At 36.2% G+C, this 6,500-nt stretch overlaps 1 non-coding gene across 1 annotated transcript; it reads left to right on the top strand.

Moving 5' to 3' along the window:
- Nucleotides 1-846: 846 nt before the first annotated feature.
- LOC110148841 (uncharacterized) lies at nt 847-4,252 on the top strand. Its single transcript, XR_011488209.1, has 2 exons — nt 847-1,048; nt 3,311-4,252. It is a non-coding gene; the product is annotated as an uncharacterized protein (transcript).
- The last annotated feature ends 2,248 nt before the right edge of the window (nt 4,253-6,500 follow it).

The following is a 6,500-nucleotide window of genomic DNA, read 5'->3' as shown; positions in this document are numbered from 1 at the left end:
CTTTTATTGTTTTTCTTGTAATAATCAAGCACATGACTCTATTATGTTTAGATTCTATTGTTTTATATCTCTGTGGCTATAAACACTACTGGGTAATCATCTAGCAGATGGCATAGGTGGTGATGATTACTCATTTTTCCCAAGGTAAATGAAAATTTTATGAGTTGTTACTAAAAGTAGGTCATAATGAGTTTGCTTTACAGGTTATAGAGTCTTGGGCCTTTTAAATACCTGTAGCTGAACAGTAATATGATTTGGGGCTGCATTTGCCTGTTAGTATTGAAGGCATGTTGGTTTCTTTCATCTTTAGGTATACTAAACCCAATTTCCTTAAAACTATGCTTTGAAACCTTAAGTCAGCTAAAGATGACTATGCAGTTAGAGCAGGAAGTAAAAAGATTGATGGAAGAATATTTAAGACTTTTGAGAATAACAAAACGAGCCCTCTTGTGGAAGTTACATCACCAGACAGTCAAGCTCCAGGGTCATATCTCCAAATGGCAGTTATTGAGGGAAGGGAGTCTTTGGAAATTGAACACCAGAGAGATAAATATTTTGAGCTTACTGCTGAGAATATGAAAGTCTCATAGGAAGTAGTCCTCTCCATCATTCTTGTACTGAATATGAAACATTTTGGATATAATAAGTGCAATAAGGAACAGCACTGAGGGTGAAAAAAGCTCTAAATTTTTCATGCTAATAAGAAAGATTACTGCAAAGAAGTAACGGATAGTGAAAATGAAAGTCCTAACTTAAGAAGAATGATTTGAGTCTGTCTCACCACTAGCTTTAGAGATAAAGATCTGTTGGTGGCCCAGATGCTTTATCTGGACCCTCCATCTTGACTGTGTAACTTCGGAAGTTCTCAGTCTAAAGCTTGAGCTCTTCACCAGTTCATTATGCACCCCATGACTACCCTTGACTGTTGTTAGTGAAGACTTGATTCTAGAAAAGTATTCGTCTTACCTGCTCTGATGTAGATCACCAACAAATGACCAAGTTGTCCTGAGTCTTCCACCAGCAGAAAATCATAAGAGGAAAAGAACAAGTAAGTAGTTTGGGTGTCATTTAATGGTTTCTGCGTGAGAAGCAGAGCTAGAAATCTCAGTGCTTGGTTTTTACAAGCAAAGAAATACTTAGAAATTTCCTGGGGTTGGCGGTCCTAAGGGTAAGGTCCTGAGAGAAAGGAAAGGGGATGATCCAACTCCTCTCTTTGCTAAAAATTTATCCCAGTGCATTTGAATATTTATAGGGTGATTCTGAGAGAACTTCAAAAGGGTGGAATTTTATGTTTATGATATATCTTTGTGTACACTGTAGAAGGAAAAGTAGCATTGAGACTTTTAAGACTAAGTCCATGTCAGGGAATTTGTTAGCTCTTTAGACATGGAATCTTTCTTACTTCTCATAACATTCTTACAAACTAGATCTCATTCCCATATTTGCGATTGAAGAGGCAACTTCAGTGTTAAGCATATAAAAACCACCTAAACTGGTTGGACATGATAGATTATTTAAGTTTTCCTTTCCTTAAAGTCATTTCAAACTTAACATCTTGTGTCCTTAGACTGCAGGACTACCGACATTTGAAAATTTTAGTAGTTTTGAATTTGTTTTTCATAAGTCACATAAAACTATTTTGTTTCACACAAAAGTATATAAGCATTATGTATTTTATGTATATGTAATTGGCTTTAATGTATATTTCAGCACACAAAATTTAGATTGTTATGCAAAATATAATTATATTTCTAAGTTACAATAAAATCTTATTTGAGGGTAGTCAACCTGACGGGGTCAATAGAAGTTTTTTTATAAACAAAAATTTAATTATTCTAAGAAGATTCCATGGTAGCAGAAGAAAAATTCTAAGATATTAAGGTATTCACTGTGGAATAACTTCTCCCTCAGAAACATATGCTCAAACTTCTGACCACGTGGAGAGCAGATACCTGAGGAAAATGAACACAGATAATTCCAGATGGGAAAGTTTGCCTTGTTGAAGCCTGGGTCTCATACGATCTAATCAAAGATCTGAAAAAGTTTTTTTTTTTAATTGTCAAATATTTATTATATACTTAATAATGCAACAATTTTATGTAACTTAACTGTGTATCTGCCCCTATGTAGAGTAAGGAGAAAAAAGTAAATAATGTCTTTTTTGTCTTTGCTGTTTCACCTTAAGAGTCATTAGTTTGTGTAGCTCTTTTTTTATATATATAAAGTTGTCTCAAACACACTGACTCATTTAATTTTACAGTGGTGTAGACAGTATGTGAAGTGAAAGTCACTTAGTCATGTCCGACTCCTTGCAACCCCATGGACTATACAGTCCATGGAATTCTCTGTAGCCTTTCCCTTCTCCAGGGGAGCTTTCCAACCTAGGGGTAGAACCCAGGTGTCCTGCATTGCAGGCGAATTCTTCACCAGCTGAGCTATTGTAGGCAGTATGATATTCTGTATTTCATAGCTAGAGTTCTGTGAGGCCAGATGACTTATGCATGCTCTAACAGCGAACAAATGACCAAGTGGCACTTAGGTATGGCAAAGCACATTGCCAAGCATTCTTGTCTTTCTGCTATACAATCACTGCCCCTTATGCATCCAGTACCTGAAAAACTTAAATGAAAGCTAAACAGAACCTACCCTCAAACTCCAACTTTTTACCAAATGTAACACACCAATCCAGGAAAGTTTCAGAGTCTGGAAGAAGGAAAGAGTGAAGGTGATATGTATATTATAGGCCACTTCTTCCTCAAAGCTGTTCACAGAAAATATTTTCAAGTGTCTGATATATCTTCTTACAACAATTTCATGTGACTTACATGATCGCTACAGTATCTCAAACTGGATTTCCTGACAATAGGAAGGATGGCCTTTATTTTATAGATCTGATATGGATGTTTGCTGGGTACATACGGGCCCTACCATCACTTAAACTTAATTTTGTTCATCATGATTTTTTTGCATTAATTTTGATTCTAAAAAATATTGCATTAGACTGTTATTTATTTTGATGACTGAGTCTCTAGCCCTTCCTTAAATTTTATGCCAGATAATAATATGTCTTATGCTCAGCCCTGTGCTGGTACGTGAATTTAGACATATCCATGAACAGAATGCCTGACTGCCCAATGACAAGTTTTATACTCAATCTTACTTTTGTCATTTTGTTTCACTCTCTGACTTTTCAGTATTTTTGAGTAATGAAGATGAGTCTCTGACAATATTTATTGGGTATTCAGTTCATGGGCAGTTGCTGTGCAGTTTTAATATATCCACTCTAATTTTGTAAAACTTTTAATTTAAGGGTTTATGGCCTCCTAGCATTTTGTGGTGAGAAGATGGAGCTGACCAATGTGACCACCCTGTCAAACGCTTCGAACACAGACCTGAGTCGCTGTGACAGGCACTGCAGGACGATTCTCCTATCACTATACAGTGTGGTTTTGCTGGGAGGCACTGCAGGGGCCATTGCGATGTCTTATATGATGCTCAAAAGGAACAGCCAATCAATCGTCGCCACAGTTGTTCTCAATATCATCGTGCTACACTCCATCCTCCTGTTCAGCCTTCCCTTCCGCCTCAGCTATTATGTCTTAGTTGTCTGGGAGTTTGGATCCTTCACCTGCCGATTGGTTAGCAGCATAATATATGGTCATATGTATTTCACCTTTGTTTTCTATGTGGCCATCATCGTAAGTCGATTGCTTATGTATTTTAAGAAACTCCAAACTCAGTTCCAAAAGTACCATGTGTTGGTTTTAAGCATTATTATTTGGATGGTGGGTGGTGTCATTTTTTTGCCAATATTTTTTTTATACTATGGCACCAATCCAAGTTACTCAGAACAACAATGTTTTGAGTTCTACAAAGACCTCAAACGTGAGGAGTTTATTATCTTGAACTACTCTATGATTGTCATTATGATGACAACAGTTGTGATCCTCTTTCTGATACAGATGTGGGTCATTGTTCAACTGGTAAAGGCTCTTTGGCCAGACATGTGGACCCATCAAGAGTACAGAGCTCAAATCAAGAGCTGCTTCTTCCTCCTCGTAATAGTGGTTTGTTTTATACCCCACCATGCCTTCCGGATATACTTCATTCAACATTACTCAGAGACAGAAAATTCTGAGTTAGTTCTTTATAATGAAATTTTTGTTGCTTTAACTACAGCCTGTTGCCTGGATATGCTATGTTTCATAGGTGGTGTTATCCATTAAAGATGCCTATGTTACTTGCTTTGTAATCAGTTTCTCACTATTGTGATAAAATAGTTTCAATTGAGTAGCTGCTTTCACAACTTTGAAATTTTTTCAAATTCTTGTTCTTAATCATCACCAAAATGATTTTTTAACAAAAAGGTAATGAGGATTGATTTTTTTCTCTCTTCTCAACAAACTGTTATTAGTTCTTCACTACCTGAACATGTTCAATTGCCTTAACGCTACACAAGTTGATCCCAACCATCCAGACTCAACAAATCTCTCTTTTTTTCTTGTAATATTTACTTCCACTATGCACAGCTGTTGGCTTTCCCAGTATACTCTCTTCTTTGCATTTATTTTCACTGAGCTTTGATCCTAGAATATTCTTCAAGGTCCAGAGAACCCAAAGATAAAGATTCTACAGAAGCCTTAACTTATTCAACTTATGGTCAACTTGGCGATGGCTCTATCTTGAAAATTACTGATATTTTACCATATCTGGAGGAAAGAATTAGCTCAGAAAGTCAAGAGACCTAGGGGAAATTCTTTTGGGATTGATGGGGCATTGTGGTTTGATTCTGATTAAGATATAACAGGTAGTCAGGAAGCTGAGATTACCTCCCAGATCTCCCTTTCCAGACATGCAGCCATAAAGCAGGAAAAGAAAGAGGAAAAGGCGGAAAACAACTGGATTTAGTCTAAGCATGCTGGCAGACTATATTAGAGCCATGCCTCTGAGACTGTGGGGCTATTCTCAAGCTTCTTTAAGGCACCATATATACCCAGTAGTGTTATACAAAATCAGTCAGTGTCAGTTAAATGCAATAAAACAACCAAGACAACCAACTTCGATTCTACTTATCAAACATAGACATCGATAGGTCCTTACGCTTTGCTTTGCTCATAATTATACTCCATAAAGAGGGCTTACCACTTCTTCCCTCTTTAGCAAATTGGCCAGAGGCTTTAGTCTTGGCCAAGACGACTTCATGCCAGAGCACTGAAGCAGGGAGTTTTGACTTGGTTCCATTACCCTCTTATCAAAAATCCTTCCACTCATTCTGGATTTTGGAGAGAAATGAAAAAAATCCCCCAAGAATTATAAATGTACATGCATGTTGAAATTGGCTTCTGAGTTTTCATTTCCTTGTGATTTTCTACTGGGTCTATCAGACAGAAAGTCAAGTAGATTACTGGAAAAGGAGGGAAAATTGTACCCCCTGTGCCAGAGAGAAATTGTGTAGTACCTAAAGTTTACCATACTGTAAGGTCAATTCCTTAAACCTGTTATATGGGAACAATCTTTTGTTTTTTAATGCATTTCCTTTTGAACAATAGTCTTCAGAGTGGGAGTGGGTACAATAATAATTTAGTGGAATGTAAAAGAGTAGTAGTAGAAATTTATTTCTATTTATTTTATATTAAAATATAGTTTTATTATACTGATATTCATAAAGGAACTTATCAGCAATGTATGGGTATAAACTATGTATAAATATTACTTAATGGGGATATATACAATTTTTTTTTTTTACTGATAAGGATGTAAGATCAAAATAATCTGAAATTCACTGTTCCTGAAGACTACTGAAGCAATGACAATATTCCCTGTCAAAATGTTTTTCTCTTAGGGATAAGACCATTCTTTCTTTAGTGAAAGTATCTTGATGAAATGTAATGAAATGTAACTATCAAGATAATATAGAAAAGCATATCAGATATTACCATCAGATACCTAACAAACAAATGTATTTGTACAGACCATCTATTATTGTCCTTGTCAAATTGCCTTATAAGTGTGTTTGTGTGTAATTATCTCTTATACTCTCCACACTTCAGACCAAAGGAATGGGTCTTATTTGATTGTGTATATTTAATCCTACCTTGAAAATCAAACTTCCCTTGAAGCTAGAAAAGTGTGAAATCAGATTCTGAAGGTTGGATATTGTGAGATCTGGAAATTGCAAATTCGGTCCTCAAGTAGTAATCATCTGTCCTATGAGCCCTCTGCCCAGGGTGGAAGTTGCTTACACAACAGGTAATAAACCAATGACCTCATAAATCTGGTCAGATGGAGGTTTGTGCTGGTATCTCTCAATCTGGGTGATGATAAATATTGATATCTCAGAGTGAATACCACTAAGATCGAGAGTACTCTAGATCTCAGATATTAACCAGATCAAGGATACATCTTCAGATTAGCTGATTTACCAGTAATTTTCTTTTTCTCTCAAGCAGTCATTTTGCCACTTGATAGCAAATACGTCTTCAATAAAACTCTATGCATAA

Source organism: Odocoileus virginianus, chromosome 1, assembly GCF_023699985.2.
Source record: "Odocoileus virginianus isolate 20LAN1187 ecotype Illinois chromosome 1, Ovbor_1.2, whole genome shotgun sequence".
Taxonomy (NCBI): Eukaryota; Metazoa; Chordata; class Mammalia; order Artiodactyla; family Cervidae; genus Odocoileus; species Odocoileus virginianus.
The sequence above is the reverse complement of the archived record's forward strand: the minus strand, read 5'-3'. Positions and strand labels throughout refer to the sequence as shown.